The 27,111-nt window shown below is 44.8% G+C and overlaps 1 protein-coding gene across 4 annotated transcripts in view; it reads right to left on the bottom strand.

The window, feature by feature from the left end:
* The window catches only part of ZNF385B (zinc finger protein 385B), a 782,871-nt gene that overhangs the window by 183,987 nt on the left and 571,773 nt on the right, over positions 1 to 27,111 (bottom strand). The gene's annotated exons all lie outside the window — the stretch shown is intronic.

The following is a 27,111-nucleotide window of genomic DNA, read 5'->3' as shown; positions in this document are numbered from 1 at the left end:
AAACAGTGGGAGAGTAATATTGCCCTTTCAGCTTGTGTGCCAGTCTTGACTCCTGGGTGTGCCACCTCTCTCATTCAGTGGGCCATAGAAAGCATTTTTTTTTTTCCTTGATTTGTGTTCTAAAATCTACCTCAACACAAAAACACTACATCAATCAGTGGTAGAAAAATATTGGCCTCAGTCAGGGCTTGTGTGCCACTGCTGTGTGTGCTATCTCTCATTCAGTGGGCTATAGAAAGCCTATTTATTTATTTATTTTTTTTCTTATTATTTGGTTTCTAAAGTCTCCCTGAAAAAAAAAAAAACAAACAAACAGTGGGAGAGTAATATTGCCCTTTCAGCTTGTGTGCCAGTCTTGACTCCTGGGTGTGCCACCTCTCTCTCATTCAGTGGGCCATAGAAAGCCTATTTATTTTTTTGGTTTTTTTTAATATTATTTGGTTTCTAAAGTCTCCCTGAAAATAAAAATAAAAAAACTTAAAAAAACAGTGGGAGAGTAATATTGCCCTTTCAGCTTGTGTGCCAGTCTTGACTCCTGGGTGTGCCACCTCTCTCATTCAGTGGGCCATAGAAAGCCTATTTATTTATTTTTTTAAATATTATTGGGTTTCTAAAGTCTCCCTTAAAAAACAAAAAATACATAAAAAAACAGTGGGAGAGTAATATTGCCCTTTCAGCTTGTGTGCCAGTCTTGACTCCTGGGTGTGCCACCTCTCTCATTCAGTGGGCCATAGAAAGCATTTTTTTTTTCCTTGATTTGTGTTCTAAAATCTACCTCAACACAAAAACACTACATCAATCAGTGGTAGAAAAATATTGGCCTCAGTCAGGGCTTGTGTGCCACTGCTGTGTGTGCTATCTCTCATTCAGTGGGCTATAGAAAGCCTATTTATTTATTTATTTTTTTTCTTATTATTTGGTTTCTAAAGTCTCCCTGAAAAAAAAAAAAAAAAAAAAAAACAGTGGGAGAGTAATATTGCCCTTTCAGCTTGTGTGCCAGTCTTGACTCCTGGGTGTGCCACCTCTCTCTCATTCAGTGGGCCATAGAAAGCCTATTTATTTTTTTGGTTTTTTTAATATTATTTGGTTTCTAAAGTCTCCCTGAAAATAAAAAAAAAAAAACTTAAAAAAACAGTGGGAGAGTAATATTGCCCTTTCAGCTTGTGTGCCAGTCTTGACTCCTGGGTGTGCCACCTCTCTCATTCAGTGGGCCATAGAAAGCCTATTTATTTTTTTTTTTAAATATTATTGGGTTTCTAAAGTCTCCCTTAAAAAACAAAAAATACATAAAAAAACAGTGGGAGAGTAATATTGCCCTTTCAGCTTGTGTGCCAGTCTTGACTCCTGGGTGTGCCACCTCTCTCATTCAGTGGGCCATAGAAAGTCTATTTATTTATTTTTTTAAATATTATTGGGATTCTAAAGTCTCCCTTAAAAAACAAAAAATACATAAAAAAACAGTGGGAGAGTAATATTGCCCTTTCAGCTTGTGTGCCAGTCTTGACTCCTGGGTGTGCCACCTCTCTCATTCAGTGGGCCATAGAAAGCATTTTTTTTTTCCTTGATTTGTGTTCTAAAATCTACCTCAACACAAAAACACTACATCAATCAGTGGGAGAAAAATATTGGCCTCAGTCAGGGCTTGTGTGCCACTGCTGTGTGTGCTATCTCTCATTCAGTGGGCTATAGAAAGCCTATTTATTTATTTATTTTTTTTCTTATTATTTGGTTTCTAAAGTCTCCCTGAAAAAAAAAAAAAAAAAAAAAAACAGTGGGAGAGTAATATTGCCCTTTCAGCTTGTGTGCCAGTCTTGACTCCTGGGTGTGCCACCTCTCTCTCATTCAGTGGGCCATAGAAAGCCTATTTATTTTTTTGGTTTTTTTAATATTATTTGGTTTCTAAAGTCTCCCTGAAAAAAAAAAAAAAATAAATTAGGTGGGAGATTAATATTGACATTAGTGCTTGAGTGACAGTCCTGCGTGTGTGTCATCTCTGTGATTTTGTGCCACAGAAAACAGAGTGTGTAACATTGTGCCTGATTTTCCTTGTGGTCTCACCAACCTGTTAAGGGATATTGAAATCATACTGAAGTTATAGCTCACCGTGTAAGTTGTTTGACAGCAACAAATAAAGTTACTTTGGTTAAGATTTTAAAACAATGAGGAAGTCTGGTGCAAGAGGTCGTCGTGGGCGTTCATTGTCAGCTGGTAATGATGGTAGTGGTAGTGGAGCATCAGGTGGTCGTGGGGATAAAAATATTCCACCTAAGTCTGGAGCTGTGGAGCCAGTTTCGTCGTCAGGCTACACAAGGCCTCGAACGCTCTCTTTTCTGGGAGTAGGAAAACCGCTTTTAAAGGCGGAGCAGCAACAGCAAGTTTTGGCTTACATTGCAGACTCAGCCTCTAGCTCTTTTGCCTCCTCTTCCGAAAATGGTAAATGTAAAAGCAGCGCGTCGCTTGTGGATGTTCACGGTCAGGGACAAGTCGCTTCCTTGTCCTCCTCAGCAAAAACTACAACAAGAGAGAAGGATGCAGCAGGCGACACAACGGGTCACTCCATGGAGCTCTTTACACATACCGTCCCTGGCTTAGAAAGTGAAACATTTAACAGGCCATGCCCATTACAAGTATATTCTGACATGGAGTGCACTGATGCACAGCCACAGCCAGAGTACTATGCTGCTCCTTTGACTCAGACCACCACATTGCCCTCTCAGGGTACAGATCCACAATCAGACCCTGATGAGACTATGTTGCCCCGCCACGAACGCTATACCACCGACCGACACAGTGACACAGACGAAGTTGCACACGAGCTCGAAGAGGAGGTAATAGATGACCCAGTTATTGACCCCGATTGGCAGCCATTGGGGGAACAGGGTGCAGGCGGCAGTAGTTCAGAAGCGGAGGTGGAGGAGGGGCCGCAGCAGGCATCAACATCGCAACAGGTTCCATCTGCCGGGCCCGTATCTGGCCCAAAACGCGTGTCAAAGCCAAAACCTGTTGGAGGACAGCGTGGCCATCCGGTTAAAGCTCAGTCTGCAATCCCTGAAAAGGGATCCGAGTCTAGGAAGAGTGCAGTCTGGCATTTTTTTAAACAACATCCAACTGATCAGCGCAAAGTCATCTGTCAAAAATGTTCAACTAGCTTAAGCAGAGGTCAGAATCTGAAAAGTCTAAATACTAGTTGCATGCATAGACACTTAACCACCATGCATTTTCAAGCCTGGACTAACTACCAAACGTCCCTTAAGGTTGTAGCACCCTCGGCCAATGAAGCTAGTCAGCAACGCAACATCCCTTCCGTCACTGTAAGGCCACCATTTTCCGCACCACCGGCAGTATCTGTGCAGGTTTCTTTGCCAGCCAAAAGCAGTCAGGGTCAGGGAACCACCAGTTTTGTAGGAGGAAATATTGCATCTAGGGCACCGGCGGAAACAATACCGTCTCCAACCGTCTCTCAGTCTGCCATGTACACCGGCACACCCGAAAGTTCCACGATCTCCAGCTCTCCAGTCCAGCTCACCCTACATGAGACTCTGGTTAGAAAAAGGAAGTACTTATCCTCGCATCCGCGTACACAGGGTTTTAACGCCCACATAGCTAGACTAATCTCGTTAGAGATGATGCCCTACCGGTTAGTTGAAAGCGAAGCTTTCAAAGCCCTGATGGAGTACGCTGAACCACGATACGAGCTACCCAGTCGACACTTTTTTTCCAGAAAAGCCATCCCAGCCCTGCACCAGCATGTTAAACAGCGCATCGTCCATGCACTCAGGCAATCTGTGAGTACAAAGGTGCACCTGACTACAGATGCATGGACCAGTAGGCATGGCCAGGGACGTTATGTGTCCATCACGGCACACTGGGTGAATGTGGTGGATGCAGGGTCCACAGGCGACATCAATTTAGGGACAGTTGTGCCTAGCCCACGGTCTAGGAAACAGTTGGCTGTAGGCGTTCGCACCCCCTCCTCCTCCTCCTCCTCGTCCTCCTGCAGAAGCTACAGCTCTTCCACAGAACGCAGTCTGCCAACCACTCCATCGGCAGATGACACTGTTGCACACCAGTTGTCCCATTATGGGCCAGCTACTGCCAAGCGTCAGCAGGCTGTATTGGCTATGAAGTGTTTGGGCGACAACAGACACACCGCAGAAGTTCTATCCGAGTTCTTGCAACAAGAAACGCAGTCGTGGCTGGGCACAGTAGATCTTGAGGCAGGCAAGGTAGTGAGTGATAACGGAAGGAATTTCATGGCTGCCATCTCCCTTTCCCAACTGAAACACATTCCTTGCCTGGCTCACACCTTAAACCTGGTGGTGCAGTGCTTATTGAAAACTTATCCTGGGTTCTCCGACCTGCTCCTCAAAGTGCGTGCTGTCATGATCTCAATGGCAAGAGAACATAGCATCAGCATATATAGGAACTAGCTCTTGGAAGATGGAAACTGAGCTGACCATGAACTAAACCTAACGCACAACTAGCAGTGGCCGGGTAGCATGCCTACGTTGATTCTAGATGCCCAGCACCAGCCGGAGGACTAAATAAAGCTAGCAGAGGAAAATATTAGTCCTAGCTCACCTCTAGAGAAATACCCCGAAAGGAGACAGAGGCCCCCCACATGTATTGGCGGTGAGTTAAGATGAAATAACAAACGTAGTATGAAAATAGGTTTAGCAAATTTGAGGTCCACTTACTACATAGCAGAAGACAGAAAGGACACTTTCATGGTCAGCTGAAAACCCTATCAAAACACCATCCAGAAATTACTTTAAAACTCTGGCATTAACTCATAACACCAGAGTGGCAATTCCTGTTCACAAGAGCTTTCCAGACACAGTAACGAAACTACAGCTGTGAACTGGAACAAAAATGCAAAAACAAACATGGACAAGAGTCCAACTTATCTAGTAGTTGTCTAGGAGCAGGAACAAGCACAGAGAGGCTTCTGATAACATTGTTGACCGGCAAGCAACTAACAGAGAAGCAAGGTTATATAGCGACTCCCACAACTTGATGGGAACAGGTGAACAGAGAAGATGAAGACACCAGTTCAATTCCACCAGTAGCCACCGGGGGAGCCCAGAATCCAAATTCACAACAGTACCCCCCCCTCAAGGAGGGGGCACCGAACCCTCACCAGAACCACCAGGGCGATCAGGATGGGCCCTATGAAAGGCACGAACCAGATCAGAGGCATGAACATCAGATGCATTCACCCAAGAATTATCCTCCTGGCCGTATCCCTTCCACTTGACCAGATACTGGAGTCTCCGTCTGGAAACACGGGAGTCTAAGATTTTCTCCACAACGTACTCCAACTCACCCTCAACCAACACCGGAGCAGGAGGCTCAACGGAAGGCACAACCGGTACCTCATACCTGCGCAATAATGACCGATGAAAAACGTTATGAATAGAAAAGGATGCAGGGAGGTCCAAACGGAAGGAAACAGGGTTAAGGATCTCCAATATCTTATACGGGCCGATGAACCGAGGCTTAAACTTAGGAGAAGAGACCCTCATAGGGACAAAACGAGAAGACAACCACACCAAATCCCCAACACAAAGCCGAGGACCAACACGACGGTGGCGGTTGGCAAAAAGCTGAGTCTTCTCCTGGGACAACCTCAAATTGTCCACCACCTGCCCCCAGATCTGATGCAATCTCTCCACCACAGCATCCACTCCAGGACAATCCGAAGATTCCACCTGACCAGAGGAAAATCGAGGATGAAACCCCGAATTACAGAAAAACGGGGACACCAAAGTGGCAGAGCTGGCCCGATTATTGAGAGCGAACTCCGCCAATGGCAAAAAAGCAACCCAATCATCCTGGTCAGCAGACACAAAACACCTCAGATATGTCTCCAGGGTCTGATTAGTCCGCTCGGTCTGGCCATTCGTCTGAGGATGGAAAGCGGACGAAAAAGATAAATCTATGCCCATCCTAGCACAGAATGCCCGCCAAAATCTAGACACGAATTGGGTCCCTCTGTCAGAAATGATATTCTCAGGAATACCATGCAAACGAACAACATTTTGAAAAAACAGAGGAACCAACTCGGAAGAAGAAGGCAACTTGGGCAGAGGAACCAAATGGACCATCTTAGAAAAACGGTCACACACCACCCAGATGACAGACATCTTCTGAGAAACCGGCAGATCTGAAATAAAATCCATCGAGATGTGCGTCCAAGGCCTCTTAGGAATAGGCAAGGGCAACAATAATCCACTAGCCCGAGAACAACAAGGCTTGGCCCGAGCACAAACGTCACAAGACTGCACAAAGCCTCGCACATCTCGTGACAGGGAAGGCCACCAGAAGGACCTTGCCACCAAATCCCTGGTACCAAAAATGCCAGGATGACCTGCCAACGCAGAAGAATGAACCTCAGAGATGACTCTACTGGTCCAATCATCAGGAACAAACAGTTTATCAGGTGGGCAACGATCAGGTCTATCCGCCTGAAACTCCTGCAAGGCCCGCCGCAGGTCTGGAGAAACGGCTGACAATACCACTCCATCCTTAAGGATACCTGTGGGCTCAGAGTTACCAGGCGAGTCAGGCTCAAAACTCCTAGAAAGGGCATCCGCCTTAACATTCTTAGAACCCGGTAGGTATGACACCACAAAATTAAACCGAGAGAAAAATAATGACCAGCGCGCCTGTCTAGGATTCAGGCGCCTGGCGGTCTCAAGATAAATCAAATTTTTGTGGTCAGTCAATACCACCACCTGATGTCTGGCCCCCTCAAGCCAATGGCGCCACTCCTCAAAAGCCCACTTCATGGCCAAAAGCTCCCGATTCCCAACATCATAATTCCGCTCAGCGGGCGAAAATTTACGGGAAAAGAAGGCACAAGGCCTCATCACGGAGCAGTCAGAACTTTTCTGCGACAACACTGCCCCAGCTCCGATCTCAGAAGCGTCGACCTCAACCTGAAAAGGTAGAGCAACATCAGGCTGACGCAACACAGGGGCAGAGGAAAAACGGCGCTTAAGCTCCCGAAAGGCCTCCACAGCATCAGGGGACCAATCAGCAACATCAGCACCCTTCTTAGTCAAATCGGTCAATGGCTTAGCAATATCCGAAAAACCAGCAATAAATCGACGATAAAAGTTAGCAAAGCCCAAAAATTTCTGAAGACTCTTAAGAGAAGAGGGCTGCGTCCAATCACAAATGGCTTGAACCTTGACAGGATCCATTTCAATGGAAGAGGGGGAAAAAATATATCCCAAAAAGGAAATCCTCTGTACCCCAAAAACACACTTAGAACCCTTCACACACAAAGAATTAGACCGCAAAACCTGAAAAACCCTCCTGACTTGCTGGACATGAGAGTCCCAGTCATCTGAAAAAATCAGAATATCATCCAGATACACAATCATAAATTTATCCAAATAATCGCGAAAAATATCATGCATAAAGGACTGGAAAACTGACGGAGCATTTGAAAGACCAAAAGGCATCACTAAATACTCAAAGTGGCCCTCGGGCGTATTAAATGCGGTTTTCCACTCATCCCCCTGCCTGATTCGCACCAAATTATACGCCCCCCGAAGGTCAATCTTAGAGAACCACTTGGCCCCCTTTATGCGAGCAAACAAATCCGTCAGCAACGGCAATGGGTATTGATATTTAACAGTGATTTTATTCAAAAGCCGATAATCAATACATGGTCTCAAAGAGCCGTCTTTTTTTGACACAAAGAAAAAACCGGCTCCTAAGGGAGATGACGATGAACGAATATGTCCCTTTTCCAAGGACTCCTTTATATATTCTCGCATAGCAGCATGTTCAGGCACAGACAGATTAAATAAACGACCCTTTGGGTATTTACTACCCGGGATTAAATCTATGGCACAATCGCACTCTCGGTGCGGAGGTAACGAACCAAGCTTGGATTCTTCAAAGACGTCACGATAGTCAGACAGGAACTCAGGAATTTCAGAGGGAATAGATGATGAAATGGAAACCACAGGTACATCCCCATGAGCCCCCTTACATCCCCAGCTCAACACAGACATAGCTCTCCAGTCGAGGACTGGGTTGTGAGATTGCAGCCAAGGCAATCCTAGCACCAAATCATCATGTAGATTATACAGCACCAGAAAGCGAATAATCTCCTGGTGATCCGGATTAATACGCATAGTTACTTGTGTCCAGTATTGTGGTTTATTATTAGCCAATGGGGTGGAGTCAATCCCCTTCAGAGGAATAGGAGTCTCCAAAGGCTCTAAATCATACCCACAGCGTTTGGCAAAGGACCAATCCATAAGACTCAAAGCGGCGCCAGAGTCGACATAGGCGTCCGTGGTAATAGATGACAAAGAGCAAATCAGGGTCACAGATAGAATAAACTTAGACGGTAAGGTGCAAATGGAAACAGATTTACCAAGCTTTTTAGTGCGCTTAGAGCATGCTGATATAACATGAGTAGAATCACCACAATAGAAACACAACCCATTTTTCCGTCTAAAATTCTGCCGCTCGCTTCGGGACAGAATTCTATCACACTGCATACTCTCTGGCGACCTCTCAGTGGAAACCGCCAGATGGTGCACTGGTTTGCGCTCCCGCAGACGCCTATCGATCTGAATAGCCATTGTCATGGACTCATTCAGACCCGCAGGCACAGGGAACCCCACCATAACATCCTTAATGGCATCAGAGAGACCCTCTCTGAAAGTCGCCGCCAGGGCGCACTCATTCCACTGAGTAAGCACAGACCATTTACGGAATCTTTGGCAGTAAATTTCCGCTTCATCTTGCCCCTGAGATAGGGACATCAAAGTTTTTTCTGCCTGAAGCTCCAAATGAGGTTCGTCATAAAGCAACCCCAAGGCCAGAAAAAACGCATCCACATTGAGCAACGCAGGATCCCCTGGTGTCAATGAAAAAGCCCAGTCTTGAGGGTCGCCCCGGAGCAAGGAAATCACAATCCTGACCTGCTGTGCAGGGTCTCCAGCAGAGCGAGATTTCAGGGACAAAAATAATTTGCAATTATTTCGAAAATTCTGAAACCCGGATCTATTCCCCGAGAAAAATTCCGGCAAAGGAATTCTCGGCTCAGATACAGGTGCATGACAAACAAAATCTTGCAATTTTTGTACTTTCGTGGCGAGATTATTCAAACCTGCAGTTACACTCTGAAGATCCATTACAAACAGGTGGACACAGAGCCATTCAAGGGTTAAGAGGAGGTAAGAAGCAGCTAGACAGCAATTAAGGGCTAGGCAGCAAAACTCTGAAGGGAAAAAAAAAAAAAAAAAAAATTTCCCTTAAACACTTCTCTATCTCCTGCTTCAGCCCAAACAATTAACACTTTGTTGGCCGGTCAAACTGTCATGATCTCAATGGCAAGAGAACATAGCATAAGCATATATAGGAACTAGCTCTTGGAAGATGGAAACTGAGCTGACCATGAACTAAACCTAACGCACAACTAGCAGTGGCCGGGTAGCATGCCTACGTTGATTCTAGATGCCCAGCACCAGCCGGAGGACTAAATAAAGCTAGCAGAGGAAAATATTAGTCCTAGCTCACCTCTAGAGAAATACCCCGAAAGGAGACAGAGGCCCCCCACATGTATTGGCGGTGAGTTAAGATGAAATAACAAACGTAGTATGAAAATAGGTTTAGCAAATTTGAGGTCCACTTACTACATAGCAGAAGACAGAAAGGACACTTTCATGGTCAGCTGAAAACCCTATCAAAACACCATCCAGAAATTACTTTAAAACTCTGGCATTAACTCATAACACCAGAGTGGCAATTCCTGTTCACAAGAGCTTTCCAGACACAGTAACGAAACTACAGCTGTGAACTGGAACAAAAATGCAAAAACAAACATGGACAAGAGTCCAACTTATCTAGTAGTTGTCTAGGAGCAGGAACAAGCACAGAGAGGCTTCTGATAACATTGTTGACCGGCAAGCAACTAACAGAGAAGCAAGGTTATATAGCGACTCCCACAACTTGATGGGAACAGGTGAACAGAGAAGATGAAGACACCAGTTCAATTCCACCAGTAGCCACCGGGGGAGCCCAGAATCCAAATTCACAACAGCGTGCACTTTGCTCACATATCCGACGTTCGCCTGTACACGCCAGCCGTATGCAGACCTATCAGCGGTCTTTGAACCTTCCCCAGCATCGCCTAATCATAGACGTTGCAACAAGGTGGAACTCAACACTGCACATGCTTCAGAGACTGTGCGAACAGAGGCGTGCTGTTATTTATTTGTGGGAGGATACACGGGCAGGCAGTAGGATGGCAGACATGGAGTTGTCAGGTGTGCAGTGGTCTAAGATACAAGACATGTGTCAAGTCCTTCAGTGTTTTGAGGAATGCACACGGCTGGTTAGTGCAGACAACGCCGTAATAAGCATGAGCATCCCCCTAATGCGTCTGCTGATGAAAAGTTTGACGCACATAAAGGAGCAGGCGTCTGCACCAGAGGAAGAGGAAAGCCTTGATGACAGTCAGCCATTGTCTGGTCAGGGCAGTGTACAGGACGAGGTAGCGGGCGAAGAGGAGGTGGAGGACGAGGAGGATGATGGGGATGAGTATATTTTTAATGCCGAACCTTTCCCGGGGGCACAGGAAATTGGTTGCGTGTCACGGCCGGGTTCTGGTTTTTTGAGGGACACAAGTGACGTAGATTTGCCTGCAACTGCCCCTCAACCAATCACAACCGGAGATTTGACAACTGGAACTTTGGCCCACATGGCGGATTATGCCTTACGTATCCTAAAAAGGGACACACGCATAACGAAAATGATGAACGATGACGATTACTGGTTGGCCTGCCTCCTTGATCCACGCTATAAAGGCAAATTGCAAAATATTATGCCACATGAGAACTTGGAACTAATATTAGCAACCAAACAATCAACTCTTGTTGACCGTTTGCTTCAGGCATTCCCAGCACACAGCGCACGTGATCGTTCTCACACGAGCTCCAGGGGGCAGCAGACTAGGAGTGTTAGGGGTGCACACATCAGAAGTGGCGTTGGACAGAGGGGTTTTCTGACCAGGTTGTGGAGTGATTTTGCTATGACCGCAGACAGGACAGGTACTGCTGCATCAATTGAAAGTGACAGGAGACAACATTTGTCCAGTATGGTTACTAACTATTTTTCATCCCTTATCGATGTTCTCCCTCAACCGTCATTCCCATTTGATTACTGGGCCTCCAAATTAGACACCTGGCCAGAATTGGCAGAATATGCATTGCAGGAGCTTGCTTGCCCGGCAGCAAGTGTCCTATCAGAAAGAGTATTCAGTGCTGCAGGTTCAATATTAACCGAAAAAAGGACTCGTCTGGCTACCCAAAATGTTGACGATCTAACATTCATTAAAATGAACCACAACTGGATTTCGAAATCTTTTGCCCCACCTTGCCCGGCCGACACCTAGCTTTCCTATGAAAAGCTCTTGCCTGTGAATTACTTTTCTAATGTCTAATTTGCTGCAGCTGATTGTACAGCATACGACATGTTTACACCTCCCTAAATGGCAAAACTCCCCACACGGGGCCGTGGTATCGCGACTTGGCGCAAGCACCCGTGAGACTGCTGTTTGTCTGAAGAGGTGGGTGTGCTCGCTTTTGGTTGACGGCATTGCTACTGGGTCCCTCATAGTACAATGTAGTGTCTCTGGCGGTGGTGGTGCGCACCCAACGTCAGACACACCGTTGTAACATGAGGGGCCCTGGGGCGGTCCCACCGGCCTCAAGAGAGTTCCCCCCTACCCCAGCTCAAAATGTGCTCTACCACGTGCAAAATTATGTCGCACAGCTCCACCAATCTTTAGTCTATTCGCTGACATCATTCAATGTCTGGCACTGACAATACAAATTTGTAGACATCTATGATGCAACTTAAAGTAGTCTGTGTCTGTGTCCTATATTGGCACCATTAAATAGTTACTGCCAAATTACTATGTCAGAAACTCAGTAGATGAGCCCACCCCTGTACCTAAGTATGCCACCTTTTTTTTTGTTTTGGTTGTTTTGCGAGACATTAACATCTATTTATATTTTGGGAGTACTGGGACAGACACTCCTTGCACTACTCCTCCACTCACCACCAAGCTGCCTGTGTATCCATGTAACCGCTGTAAAGCTGCCATGAGCCTATTGTTTGTTATTTTAGGCCTTTGATAGCCTGTCTGCGGTCCCTACTTTAAATACTCCTCCACTCACCACCAAGCTGCCTGTGTATCCATGTAACCACTGTAAAGCTGCCATGAGCCTATTGTTTGTTATTTTAGGCCTTTGATAGCCTGTCTGCGGTCCCTACTTTAAATACTCCTCCACTGACCACCAAGCTGCCTGCCCGTGTATCCATGTAACCGCTGTAAAACTGCCATGAGCCTATTGTTTGTTATTTTAGGCCTTTGATAGCCTGTCTGCGGTCCCTACTTTAAATACTCCTCCACTGACCACCAAGCTGCCTGCCCGTGTATCCATGTAACCGCTGTAAAACTGCCATGAGCCTATTGTTTGTTATTTTAGGCCTTTGATAGCCTGTCTGCGGTCCCTACTTTAAATACTCCTCCACTGACCACCAAGCTGCCTGCCCGTGTATCCATGTAACCGCTGTAAAACTGCCATAAGCCTATTGTTTGTTATTTTAGGCCTTTGATAGCCTGTCTGCGGTCCCTACTTTAAATACTCCTCCACTGACCACCAAGCTGCCTGCCCGTGTATCCATGTAACCGCTGTAAAGCTGCCATGAGCCTATTGTTTGTTATTTTAGGCCTTTGATAGCCTGTCTGCGGTCCCTACTTTAAATACTCCTCCACTGACCACCAAGCTGCCTGCCCGTGTATCCATGTAACCGCTGTAAAACTGCCATGAGCCTATTGTTTGTTATTTTAGGCCTTTGATAGCCTGTCTGCGGTCCCTACTTTAAATACTCCTCCACTGACCACCAAGCTGCCTGCCCGTGTATCCATGTAACCGCTGTAAAACTGCCATGAGCCTATTGTTTGTTATTTTAGGCCTTTGATAGCCTGTCTGCGGTCCCTACTTTAAATACTCCTCCACTGACCACCAAGCTGCCTGCCCGTGTATCCATGTAACCGCTGTAAAACTGCCATGAGCCTATTGTTTGTTACTTTAGGCCTTTGATAGCCTGTCTGCGGTCCCTACTTTAAATACTCCTCCACTGACCACCTAGCTGCCTGCCCGTGTATCCATGTAACCGCTGTAAAACTGCCATGAGCCTATTGTTTGTTATTTTAGGCCTTTGATAGCCTGTCTGCGGTCCCTACTTTAAATACTCCTCCACTCACCACCAAGCTGCCTGTGTATCCATGTAACCGCTGTAAAACTGCCATGAGCCTATTGTTTGTTATTTTAGGCCTTTGATAGCCTGTCTGCGGTCCCTACTTTAAATACTCCTCCACTCACCACCAAGCTGCCCGTGTATCCATGTAACCGCTGTAAAACAGCCATGAGCCTATTGTTTGTTATTTTAGGCCTTTGATAGCCTGTCTGCGGTCCCTACTTTAAATACTCCTCCACTCATCACCAGCTGCCTGCCCGTGTATCCATGTAACCGCTGTAAAACTGCCATGAGCCTATTGTTTGTTATTTTAGGCCTTTGATAGCCTGTCTGCGGTCCCTACTTTAAATACTCCTCCACTCACCACCAAGCTGCCCGTGTATCCATGTAACCGCTGTAAAACAGCCATGAGCCTATTGTTTGTTATTTTAGGCCTTTGATAGCCTGTCTGCGGTCCCTACTTTAAATACTCCTCCACTCATCACCAGCTGCCTGCCCGTGTATCCATGTAACCGCTGTAAAACTGCCATGAGCCTATTGTTTGTTATTTTAGGCCTTTGATAGCCTGTCTGCGGTCCCTACTTTAAATACTCCTCCACTCACCACCAAGCTGCCTGCCCGTGTATCCATGTAACCGCTGTAAAACTGCCATGAGCCTATTGTTTGTTATTTTAGGCCTTTGATAGCCTGTCTGCGGTCCCTACTTTAAATACTCCTCCACTCACCACCAAGCTGCCTGCCCGTGTATCCATGTAACCGCTGTAAAACTGCCATGAGCCTATTGTTTGTTATTTTAGGCCTTTGATAGCCTGTCTGCGGTCCCTACTTTAAATACTCCTCCACTCACCACCAAGCTGCCTGTGTATCCATGTAACCGCTGTAAAGCTGCCATGAGCCTATTGTTTGTTATTTTAGGCCTTTGATAGCCTGTCTGCGGTCCCTACTTTAAATACTCCTCCACTCACCACCAAGCTGCCCGTGTATCCATGTAACCGCTGTAAAACTGCCATGAGCCTATTGTTTGTTATTTTAGGCCTTTGATAGCCTGTCTGCGGTCCCTACTTTAAATACTCCTCCGCTCACCACCAAGCTGCCCGTGTATCCATGTAACCGCTGTAAAACTGCCATGAGCCTATTGTTTGTTATTTTAGGCCTTCGAAGCCTGTCTGCGGTCCCTCCTTCCACTAGGCCTCCACTGACCAGACCACTGCTGCCCGTGTACCCCTGGAACCAATTTTAAAGTGCCTACAGCCAGCCCATTTTATTATGTTAGGCCTTCGAAGCCTGTCTAAGGTCCCTCCTTCCACTAGGCCTCCACTCACCTGACCACTGCTGCCCGTGTACCCCTGGAACCAATAATAAAGTGCCTAGAGCCTATTTTTTTATTTAATTTAATATTAATAAAGCCAGGATGAACTACGATATACCACGCTATGAGCTACCCAGTTGACAATTCTTTTGCGAGAAAAGCCATCCCACCCCTCCACCTGCATGTTAAAGACCGCATTGTCCTTGCATTCTGTCAATTTGTCAGTCCAAAGGTATACCTGACAACAGACACATGGACCTGTAGGCCTGGCCACGGAAGGTTACGTGTCCTTTGTGGCTAAATGGGTTAATGTATTGGATGCATGGTCCACACAGGGGACAGCCTGCAAAGTCTGTCTGCAGTCCCTAATTCAAGTTGTCCTCAACTGAATAAAGCTGAGCTTCTACCTTCTGGCTCTGATTAACTGCTGTTTTTAAAAAAATTGGCTGTTCCGTCCTTCTAAAGGTGTCTGCCCCTGCCTGGTGTTGTCCTCAACTGAATAAAGCTGAGCTTCAACCTTCAGTTCCAAACATACAACAGAAAACTGGTACAATACAAAAAGTGGCCTCCAGCTACAAAAACTTTCTCCTACAAGTAGTTAACTGACAGTTTTTTTTCCAGTGAAAACACAGATATGGCATCCAACGAGTGTTGTCCTGTCTCGTCTTCTTTATATTATTGCCAAGAAGCTGCAACTGAATAAAGCTGAGCTTCAACCTTCAGTTCCAAATTACCATTTTTAAAAAAGCAATTGGCTGTTCCGGCCTACTAAAGGTGTCTGTCTGCCCCTGCCTGGTGTTGTCCTCAACTGAATAAAGCTGAGCTTCAACCTTCTGTTCCAAATTACCATTTTTAAAAAAGCAATTGGCTGTTCCGGCCTACTAAAGGTGTCTGTCTGCCCCTGCCTGGTGTTGTCCTCAACTGAATAAAGCTGAGCTTCTACCTTCTGTTCCAAATTACCATTTTTAAAAATGCAATTGGCTGTTCCGGCCTACTAAAGGTGAATGTCTGCCCCTGCCTGGTGTTGTCCTCAACTGAATAAAGCTGAGCTTCAACCTTCTGTTCCAAATTACCATTTTTAAAAATGCAATTGGCTGTTCCGGCCTACTAAAGGTGAATGTCTGCCCCTGCCTGGTGTTGTCCTCAACTGAATAAAGCTGAGCTTCAACCTTCTGTTCCAAATTACCATTTTTAAAAAAGCAATTGGCTGTTCCGGCCTACTAAAGGTGAATGTCTGCCCCTGCCTGGTGTTGTCCTCAACTGAATAAAGCTGAGCTTCAACCTTCTGTTCCAAATTACCATTTTTAAAAATGCAATTGGCTGTTCCGGCCTACTAAAGGTGTCTGTCTGCCCCTGCCTGGTGTTGTCCTCAACTGAATAAAGCTGAGCTTCTACCTTCTGTTCCAAATTACCATTTTTAAAAATGCAATTGGCTGTTCCGGCCTACTAAAGGTGTCTGTCTGCCCCTGCCTGGTGTTGTCCTCAACTGAATAAAGCTGAGCTTCTACCTTCTGCCTCTTACTAACTGCTGTTTTTTTAAAAAATTGGCTGTTCCGGCCTACTAAAGGTGTCTGTCTGCCCCTGCCTGGTGTTGTCCTCAACTGAATAAAGCTGAGCTTCTACCTTCTGTTCCAAATTACCATTTTTAAAAATGCAATTGGCTGTTCCGGCCTACTAAAGGTGAATGTCTGCCCCTGCCTGGTGTTGTCCTCAACTGAATAAAGCTGAGCTTCAACCTTCTGTTCCAAATTACCATTTTTAAAAATGCAATTGGCTGTTCCGGCCTACTAAAGGTGAATGTCTGCCCCTGCCTGGTGTTGTCCTCAACTGAATAAAGCTGAGCTTCAACCTTCTGTTCCAAATTACCATTTTTAAAAAAGCAATTGGCTGTTCCGGCCTACTAAAGGTGAATGTCTGCCCCTGCCTGGTGTTGTCCTCAACTGAATAAAGCTGAGCTTCAACCTTCTGTTCCAAATTACCATTTTTAAAAATGCAATTGGCTGTTCCGGCCTACTAAAGGTGAATGTCTGCCCCTGCCTGGTGTTGTCCTCAACTGAATAAAGCTGAGCTTCTACCTTCTGTTCCAAATTACCATTTTTAAAAATGCAATTGGCTGTTCCGGCCTACTAAAGGTGTCTGTCTGCCCCTGCCTGGTGTTGTCCTCAACTGAATAAAGCTGAGCTTCTACCTTCTGCCTCTTACTAACTGCTGTTTTTTTAAAAAATTGGCTGTTCCGGCCTACTAAAGGTGTCTGTCTGCCCCTGCCTGGTGTTGTCCTCAACTGAATAAAGCTGAGCTTCAACCTTCTGTTCCAAATTACCATTTTTAAAAATGCAATTGGCTGTTCCGGCCTACTAAAGGTGAATGTCTGCCCCTGCCTGGTGTTGTCCTCAACTGAATAAAGCTGAGCTTCAACCTTCTGTTCCAAATTACCATTTTTAAAAAAGCAATTGGCTGTTCCGGCCTACTAAAGGTGAATGTCTGCCCCTGCCTGGTGTTGTCCTCAACTGAATAAAGCTGAGCTTCAACCTTCTGTTCCAAATTACCATTTTTAAAAAAGCAATTGGCTGTTCCGGCCTACTAAAGGTGTCTGTCTGCCCCTGCCTGGTGTTGTCCTCAACTGAATAAAGCTGAGCTTCTACCTTCTGTTCCAAATTACCATTTTTAAAAATGCAATTGGCTGTTCCGGCCTACTAAAGGTGTCTGTCTGCCCCTGCCTGGTGTTGTCCTCAACTGAATAAAGCTGAGCTTCTACCTTCTGCCTCTTACTAACTGCTGTTTTTTTAAAAAATTGGCTGTTCCGGCCTACTAAAGGTGTCTGTCTGCCCCTGCCTGGTGTTGTCCTCAACTGAATAAAGCTGAGCTTCAACCTTCTGTTCCAAATTACCATTTTTAAAAATGCAATTGGCTGTTCCGGCCTACTAAAGGTGAATGTCTGCCCCTGCCTGGTGTTGTCCTCAACTGAATAAAGCTGAGCTTCAACCTTCAGTTCCAAATTACCATTTTTAAAAATGCAATTGGCTGTTCCGGCCTACTAAAGGTGTCTGTCTGCCCCTGCCTGGTGTTGTCCTCAACTGAATAAAGCTGAGCTTCTACCTTCTGTTCCAAATTACCATTTTTAAAAATGCAATTGGCTGTTCCGGCCTACTAAAGGTGTCTGTCTGCCCCTGCCTGGTGTTGTCCTCAACTGAACAAAGCTGAGCTTCCACATTCTGGCTTTCGCCCTATACTATCAGATATTAAACTGCATTTGGCCTACTAGTGTGGTTATGCCCTTGAAACAGTGTCTGCTGCTCTTGGGTTTGCTACTCCACTGAACAAAGCAATGCCGCCTGTTTAGTCCTGTTACCAATTTTGAACTGCATTTAGCCTACTTTATTCTTTGGCCCTATATCTGTTTCCTCCTCATCCTGCCCATTGCCCAGCCACTGCTAGATGAGTCTGCTGGTACATTGACCTAGACCACTACATTCCCCTTATACTCTACACAGCCAGAATCTGACCCTGCTGAAAGTAAGGTTCCCCTTCCCGCATGTTATACCACCTTACACAGGGACAGAGAGGAAGGTGCAGATGAAAGTGCAGGTTCCTTCATCAGGTGGGGGGGCATACTCGTTGGCGATGTCACTGGCACAGGGCCCCTCAGAGTACGCAAAAGTGTCGCTGCTGGTGGGAGGCGCCCCCGCCATGCAAACACACATCGCTGTACTTTGAGGGGCCCTGTGCCAGTGCCAATGCGAACGAGTGGGCCCCCCCTGCTTGCTCAGGATCACAGCACTTGCAACGTTGAAATACTTACCTTTCCCTGCAACACCGCCGTGACGTAGTCCGCATTTCCTGGGCCCACGAAAAACTTGAGCCGGCCCTACTCCCCCCACAACTTTTGCCAAATGACCCCCAATTCCCTATGCCCAACTATTATTATAAAGTTAATTAAGATTGACAAGCTTCAGAAACAAGAATGGATGTTTTTGGCATTAAAATGGGCACTGTAGGTGTTTTCCTGGCCTCCACTCACTGCCGACTATGCTTCCCCATTGACTTGCATTGGGTTTCGTGTTTCGGTCGATCCCCGACTTTTAGCGATAATCGGCCGACTGCACTCGACTCGACTCTGGACAAAATCGGGTTTCACAAAACCCGACTCGATCTTAAAAAAATGAAAGTCACTCAACTCTATTGGTCACTTCAATATGAAAATGATTGCTTTGATAAAACAATCCCTTTTAGCACAGAACAGGTGTCCTTATGAGAAATATATCCACAAAGTGTTTTGTCTCCTAATTTCCAAAATGAAAATGAAGGCCAACAGATGGACTAGCTTTCCACTGCCTCATTGTTCTTTGGCTCCAGAAATGAACATTTCTCATTCTGATGTTACTGCATTGCTGGCAGTAGAAGAAAAATGCATCAATCATCCATCCATTGTGTTCCAAATTACCAGAACACCATTAGGATAAATCGACCCTGAGCCAATTTCTGCCTATATCTGAATGAAAAGAATGGCAAGTGCTGCCCAAAAAAATCCCTTCAATTAGAGTAACATTCATTTTCTCCAAAGTCACACTGTGGAAGTGTTCTATTAAATTACATAGTGATTTTGTAATTAGAAAATGTAGCATCCTTTGTCCTCCAAGACAAGCCGTTGACCTGTGAGCGCATATACTGTTACACAACACAAGAAGTATTCATTTCTGAACCTGAGGAGCCTAGTGGAAGAGTTGTGATAAGTCACAAAGGGTTTATAGCTACAAACATCCCCCACGAAAGGTTGAACAGTGAAAAAATAATTCGGAGAAGAAGGTTAATTCTTAGATTTAGCAAAGTCAGAAATACAAAAGATTTGTCTTGATGAGCAATTCCGAGATCAACATTAATTAGGAATTTCTTCACTCTCATAAAAAGGTTAATAAGAACATTTTTTTCACTCAGCTTTTAATCCATGAATTACATAACACACATAAGACAAAACCTCTTAGTCACCAAAATATTTCTATTATGGCACTTGTATGGCTCGAGCTCCAACTATTCTCTCCTAATAATTAAATCCCCAAGAAGGACTGATGCTTACTGAATTCCTACATAGTTTATATAACAGAGCAGGGACACTTAGAAGGGTTGTCCACTACTCGGACAACCACTTCTTTGTTACTATTTTCACCCTTGTAAAATAAAAACAGCATGTACTCATCTCTGCAGTTGCCCTCATTCTCCCGGGGCTCATGTGACATTTTTATGTCAAGTGAGCCCTGCAGCTAATCGGTGGCCACCAATATTTCACTTCCTTCGGATCTGATATTTAGAGGAAGTGAGAGCAGTAGTTCTCACTTTTTCGAGATGTGAGTTTTGTCTGAAGGAAGTGATAGTGAAGTGGCCCATTAGCTCATGTGACATTATAACAGCATGCAAAAGCTCAGCCTGTAGTCACCGGTACAGTTCGTACTCACTTTTAGTGCCGGCGCCAGGTCTCCTGGGGCTTGCATGTCATTGTCATGTCACGTTATCCCCAGGAAGCCTGGCACTGGCACCAAAGCTGGGTAGTTTATTTATTTTACATGGGGAAATATAATAATTGAGACGGTGTTGTTCGAGCCGTGGAAAAACACTTTCAGAAATGTATTAAAGCAGTTTTTCATGAATAACTTTTCTTGAGCCCATAATCTTCTCTGGCTTAAAAATAACAGATGCTTACCTTCTGGCCCCTTCTCCAGCGCAGTCTCTCCATAATGCTCCCCAGTGATGTGTTTACAGGCTGCCGCAGTGACATTGCAACTACAGTGCACGTGACCGCTGCCGCCAATCACTGGGATAAGCGGCTCAAGCCATCTACTTAGGAGTAAACCTACATTTCTCATGTTCAACCATTGGAATTCTGTTAAAAAAAAACGTAAAAAAAAGAGCTGCATAGGGCAGCACGGAGGCTCAGTGGTTAGCACTGCAGCCTTACAGCTCTGGAGTCCTGGGTCCAAATCCCACCATGCTTCTCCCCGTGTTTGCATGGGTTTCCTCCAGGTACTCCGGTTTCCTCCCACAGTCCAAAGACATACAGATAGGGAATTTAGATTATGAGTCACATCGGAGACAGCAATGATAATGTGTGCCAAAAACAAACAAACTGTAAAGCGCTGCGGTATGTGTTAGCACTATATAAAAATCTGAGGAATGGGGAATTCCTGCTTTCCTGTCTGTGTAACACACGCACACACAACGGAAGCAGCATTGAGCAGTGTAGCTGTGAAAACAGCACTTGGGTGAGATGTAGCTGACTCTATATCTAAGTAAATGATGAATTGAGCAATCTGGAAGAGGGGAAAAATGACATAAATGGAGAACTAGCTCCATGTATGACTAGGAGTTAAGAGAACAGTTAGCATATATACTGATTGAGCCTGAACTAATAAGGAAAGATACATTTATCCAACAATCTATATCTACTTGTCTATGTGTTTGGCTTGCTTTTCATACATCTCATTTCCTGAAAAGTGATTTTTTTTAAATCACAAATATATCAATGCAAATTTGCATTCACATATAGCTGAGCTTCAGACTGTCTGGGTTCAGATAACTGGATAAATGCTCAGAGAAAAGCTAAAACACTGAAGCTTGAAATGAATACACAGAACGGCACCAGTCTGCCCTGTTAGTGGCTGTCAGTTATCGTCATTGTATTTACTATCAAATTTATGGAAATGGATGAGAACACCCGTCCGGGTCATAATCCGCCACCATCTCATCAGTGATAGAGATGTTAGATTTGAGTCCAAAATAATCTTTATTTTCTTATGTTCATGGCAGCTGCTTTCTGGTATAACACTACTTTTATATCAATGAAGCATGAAGCAATGAGTGGGAGATAAATGTGGACGTGATCTAAAGCATTTATTCAGATGTACCATCAGATACTGTGCGGCAACAGGCCCAGAAACATGTCGCATAGTGACAGCTACATTATAATAAACCCAAAGAAGAGCCAGCCTCCACCCTGCCAAAGTATTTTCCGACTTAAAGAGGTGGTACACTACTTTTTCATCGATGACCTATCCTTAAGGCTATGTGCACACGTAGAATGGTCCACTGCGGATTTTTCCACAGCGGATTTGATAAATCTGCAGAGCAAAAATTCTACGTTTCTGCTGCAGATTTACCGCGGATTTTCTACAGATTTCACTGCGGTTTTACAACTGCGGTTTTCTATAGGAGCAGCTGTAAAACCGCTGCGGAATCCGCAGAAAGAAGTGACATGCTGCAGAATGTAAACGCTGCGTTTCCGCGCGTTTTTTTCCGCAGCATGTGCACAGCGTTTTTTGTTTCCCATAGGTTTACATTGTAATGTAAACTCATGGGAAACTGCTGCGGACCCACAGCTGCAGATCTGCAACGTGGGCACATACCTTTAAGTAGGCCATGAATGTCTTATTGGCTGGGGTCTAACACCCGGCAGCCCTGCCGATCAGCTGTTCTCGGTGTAGTTGGACGCCAGAGGAAGTTCTCACTTGCGGAGCTGGCCATCTTCTGATAGTGGCCGGGGCCTGGACAGTTTAAGATTCACTCCTCCCATCAACATTTTTGTCCTCTTAAAAGGAACCTGTCAGCAGGATTGTGCACAGTACCCCACAGACAGTGTCAGGTTGGTGCCATTATACTGATTACAATGATACCTTGGTTGATGAAATCCGTCTTGCGGTTGTTGTTTAATCTTTATTTTCAGTTTTGAGTTAATGATATGCTCATGCTCTGGGGCGGCCTGTGGGGGGTCTTCATGTGGTGACCGGATTTGGTATTCGTCTGTATGGCTACTGACTGGTCAGTGATCTGCCCCCTATTTTACATAATGAATGTTACAGTATATATATCTTGAAAACAAAACCTTCTGCAGGCAGGCACCGGCGGTGTCACCTGCGTTGCAGCCTGACCGCTTATGTAATGAATTATATACACATTTGTTTGATGTAATCCTTAAGTTCTTAAAAAAATCCAACTGAAAATGGCACGTGCCACACCTGCACAGTAGCAGCTATTACTGATCAGATAGCTGCTATTGTGCAGTTGCCAGTGGCGCCATCTTGCTAGAGAAAAAAAAAATGGCGCCGACAGCTGCTACTGCGCAGGTGCCAGCAGCGCCATCTTCGAGGAGGACATTTTTTTTGTTCTCTAGCAAGATGGCGCTACTGGCGCCTGCGCACAAGCAGCTATCACCTCTATGAACACCGATAGCTGCTACTGCGAAAGGTGCGGCGGGTACCATTTTGAAACTGATTTTTATTTTTTAGGAGCTTCAGGATTACATCAAACAAATGTGTATATAATTCATTACATATGCGATCAGGCTGCAGCGCAGGTGACACCGCCGGCGTCTGCCTGCAGACGTTTTTTTTTCCAAGATATATATAATATGTTATGTAAACTAGGGGATCAGTGACCTGTCATAAGCCATACAGATGAATATGTAATCAGAGCACCACATGAAGACCCCCCACAGGCCACTCCGCAGCACGAGCATATCATTAACGCAAAACTGCAAATAAAGATTAAACAACAACCACAAGACGGATTTCATCAACTAAGGTATCATTGTAATACGATATGATATGATACACTTTATTGATCCTGAGGGAAATTATGGATGAATAATCAGTATAACGGCGCCGACCTGACACTGTGTGTCGGTTACTGTGCAAAATCCTGCTGACAGGTTCCCTTTAAAATATTGTAGTCATCATATTATGCAGCTGTAAAGTAAGAATTAGGGGCCAGTTGCTGGAATTAGGCCGTATTAGGCCTCTTTCACACATCAATTTTTTAGAATCAGTCACAATCCGTCAAAGTGTTGGAAAGACGGATCCTGTGCAGATTGTAAAAAACTGATGCACTCGATCCATTTTTTTGACGGATCCGTTAAAGCAGTTGCTGCCGGAATTTAGAGGAACACAATTCTGGAGAGCGAGAGAGACTTTCTTCCCATGCTCAATTTCAAAAAATGGAATACGTCGCTGGATTCTATCTTTTGACGGACATCGACGGATCCTGCGCCCATAGGCTTCCATTATAGCCAACGACGGATGCAGCTGGATCCATTGCTGTCCGACTTTTCACCGTACACAAAAAAGTTTCTATGTCCGTTGTCTCCGGCAGACGGACATGGACTTTACGACGGATCAGTCAAACGACGGATGAAACGGAAGGCCATCCGTCACAATCCGTCGCTAATACAAGTCTATGAGAAAAAAAACGGATCCAGCAGCAACATTTGCTGGATCCGTTTTTTTTTCACAAAATGACGGATTTCGACGGAAACAAAAAGACTGAAGTGTGAAAGAGGCCTAAAACAAACCAGCACCTCAATACATCTCCTTAGGATCTCTGTGGGGTGGTGCATTCACATAGATAACATCAATGTAAATCGCAAGAATTAACAGAATTGGAGAACTCACCCAGATCTCTTGATGTACAGTTTTTATTCCATAGTAGAAGATGACATCACATCATATTAAAGTGTGGTGTGCAGGTGGCAGGGGAGACATGAACGTGAAAGAGCCTAATGGACTGTCATCTTCTACTATGGAATAAAAACGGCACATCAAGAAGGATCTGGGTGAGTGCTCCAATTCTGTTACTGTAATTCTTGCAATTTACTTCATATTATATAGCACTGTGTACGTACAATTGCTCATTTTGCCTTTCTACCCAGATAATTCTTCTCTTTTCCATTAGGTCTATGATATCACCTGATTAATAACTGACGTAATTACGGACGTAAGAGCGCAGAAACTACGTGCGTAAAACTCGCATAACATACGGCACAATGATTCTCAATGGGTCTAGTCCTATCAGCCGTATATTACGGATCCGTAATATACGGCGTTCTACGGCCGTACAAAATCGCAGCATGCTGCGTTTGTCAGCGTATTGCGCAAAAAAATCGCCAATGAAAGTCTATGGGGGCGAGAAAAATACGGATTCCACACGGACCAGCAGTGACTTGCGAGAAATACGCAGCGGTGTTAGTGAAAAGTCGGTAATTCAATTGCCGGCTTTTCATTTCTCCTGCACAAACCCGACAGGATATGAGACATGGTTTACATATAGTAAACCATCTCATATCCCCTTTTTTTTGCATATTCCACACTACTAATGTTAGTAGTGTGTATGTGCAAAATTTCAGCGCTGTAGCTGCTAAAATAAAGGGTTAAATGGCGGAAAAAATTGGCGTGGGCTCCCGCGCAATTTTCTCCGCCAGAATGGTAAAGCCAGTGACTGACGGCAGATATTAGTAGCCAGGAGAGGGTCTATGGTTATTGCCCCCCCCCCCCCCCCCCGGCTACAAACATCTGCCCCCAGCCACCCCAGAAAAGGCACATCTGGAAGATGCGCCTATTCTGGCACTTGGCCACTCTCTTCCCACTCCCTGTAGCGGTGGGCTATGGGGTAATGAAGGGTTAATGCCACCTTGCTATTGTAAGGTGACATTAAGCCAGATTAATAATGGAGAGGCGTCAATTATGACACCTATCCATTATTAATCCAATTGTCTGAAAGGGTTAAAAAACACACACACACACATGATTAAAAAGTATTTTAATGAAAGAAACAAACAGGTTGTTTTAGTATTTTATTGCTCTCTCAATCCATCAGGAACACCCTCGCTTGGCAAAATAAGAAACACACAATATACATACCTTCTGATGTCCTATCACGTCCCACGAGGTAATCCATCTGAAGGGGTTAACTAATATTACAGGCATGAGCTGCGCTAAACCACTCGCTCGTGCCTGTAATCCCCGGGTGCTGAAAGGAAAGCAGAGTGATCTATACTTACATTGAGTCGCGGTGATGCGCCCCTGCTGGATGTTCTCATGAGCTGCAGCCTGGGAACTTTTTCTCACGCTCCAGGTCATATGAGGACATCCAGCAGGGGGCGCATCACCGCGACTGAAGGAAATGTAGGTCAATGACCTACATTTCCTTCATTCGCCGGGGAATTACAAGCACGAGCACACTGCTGCATTAGCAGGGCTCCTGCTTGTAAATTATTTTAACCCCTTCAGATGGATTACCTCGTGGGACGTGACGGTTCAACAGAGGGTATGTATCTTGTGCATTTATTGTTTTGCCAAGCGAGGGTCTGCAAATGGATAGAGAGAGCAATAAAATATTAAAACAACCGCTGTGTTTATTTCATTAAAATACTTTTAAATCATGTGTGTGTGTGTTTTTTAACCCTTTCAAACAATTGGATTAATAATGGATAGGTGTCATAATTGACGCCTCTCCATTATTAATCTGGCTTAATGTTACCTTACAATAGCAAGGTGACATTAACCCTTCATTACCTCATATCCCACCGCTACACGGGACTGGGAAGAGAGTGGCCAAGTGCCAGAATAGGCGCATCTTCCAGATGTGCCTTTTCTGGGGTGGCTGGGGGCAGATGTTTTTAGCCACGGGGGGGCCAATAACCATGGACCCTCTCCTGGCTATTAATATCTGCCCTCAGTCACTGGCTTTACCACTCTGGCGGAGAAAATTGCGCGGGAGCCCACGCCAATTTGTTCCGCCATTTAACCCTTTATTTTAGCAGCTACAGCGCCCAAATTTTGCATACACACACTACTAACATTAGTAGTGTGGAATATGCAAAAAAAATGGGGATATGAGATGTTTTACTGTATGTAAACCATGTCTCATATCCTGTCGGGTTTAGGCAGGAGAAATGAAAAGCCGGCAACTGAATTACCGGCTTTTCACAGATTTCGCGCTGAAGTAAATATAAATACAGAATATATATATATATATATATGTGTCTCAATGACATATATATATATATATATATATCTATATATATCTATATATATATATATATATCTATATATATATATATATATATATATATATATATATATATATATACTGTATATATGTTTTCCCGAACATTTGAGCACATAAATCCATTAGATGTCGGTTTTGCAAGCCTGCGAGAAAATCTCGCAGTACGGATGCCATACGGATTACATACGGAGGATGCCATGCGCAAAATACGCTGACACACCCTGCCTACGGATCACTATTTTGGGAACATTTCTCCGTATTACGGCCATATTACGGCCGTAAAATACGGACCGTATTGTCTTACGCCAAGTGTGACGCCGGCCTAAGCTCTATGGAGAAACAGGAGGTAAATTTTCCCTGTAGGAGTCATAAGTAACTACAATAGTCCCTGGCAGGGGGAGGAGGGAGGGCTTCTTTAACTCATTCTGCAGCCAGCAACAGACCGTGCATTGCTGAGGCTGCAAAAGGCAAAGACTGCTACATTTTTAATTAAACCCAATTTTTTAACCCAAAATACATACATTTAAATAAGAAAAAAAAATCCCCAAAAGTAATCAACACCATTAAGATGAAGGTTTTGAGGTTTTCATGGAAGGTCAGAGATTCATTAAACTTTTATAAAGGACAGTCAATGTTAGATATAGCACCGTAATCTGACATCAAACAATGGTTACACG

The sequence above is a fragment of the Ranitomeya variabilis genome, chromosome 7 (assembly GCF_051348905.1).
Source record: "Ranitomeya variabilis isolate aRanVar5 chromosome 7, aRanVar5.hap1, whole genome shotgun sequence".
NCBI classification, from domain to species: Eukaryota; Metazoa; Chordata; class Amphibia; order Anura; family Dendrobatidae; genus Ranitomeya; species Ranitomeya variabilis.
Note: the sequence above shows the minus strand (reverse complement) of the source record. Positions and strands in the feature narration are given on the sequence as shown.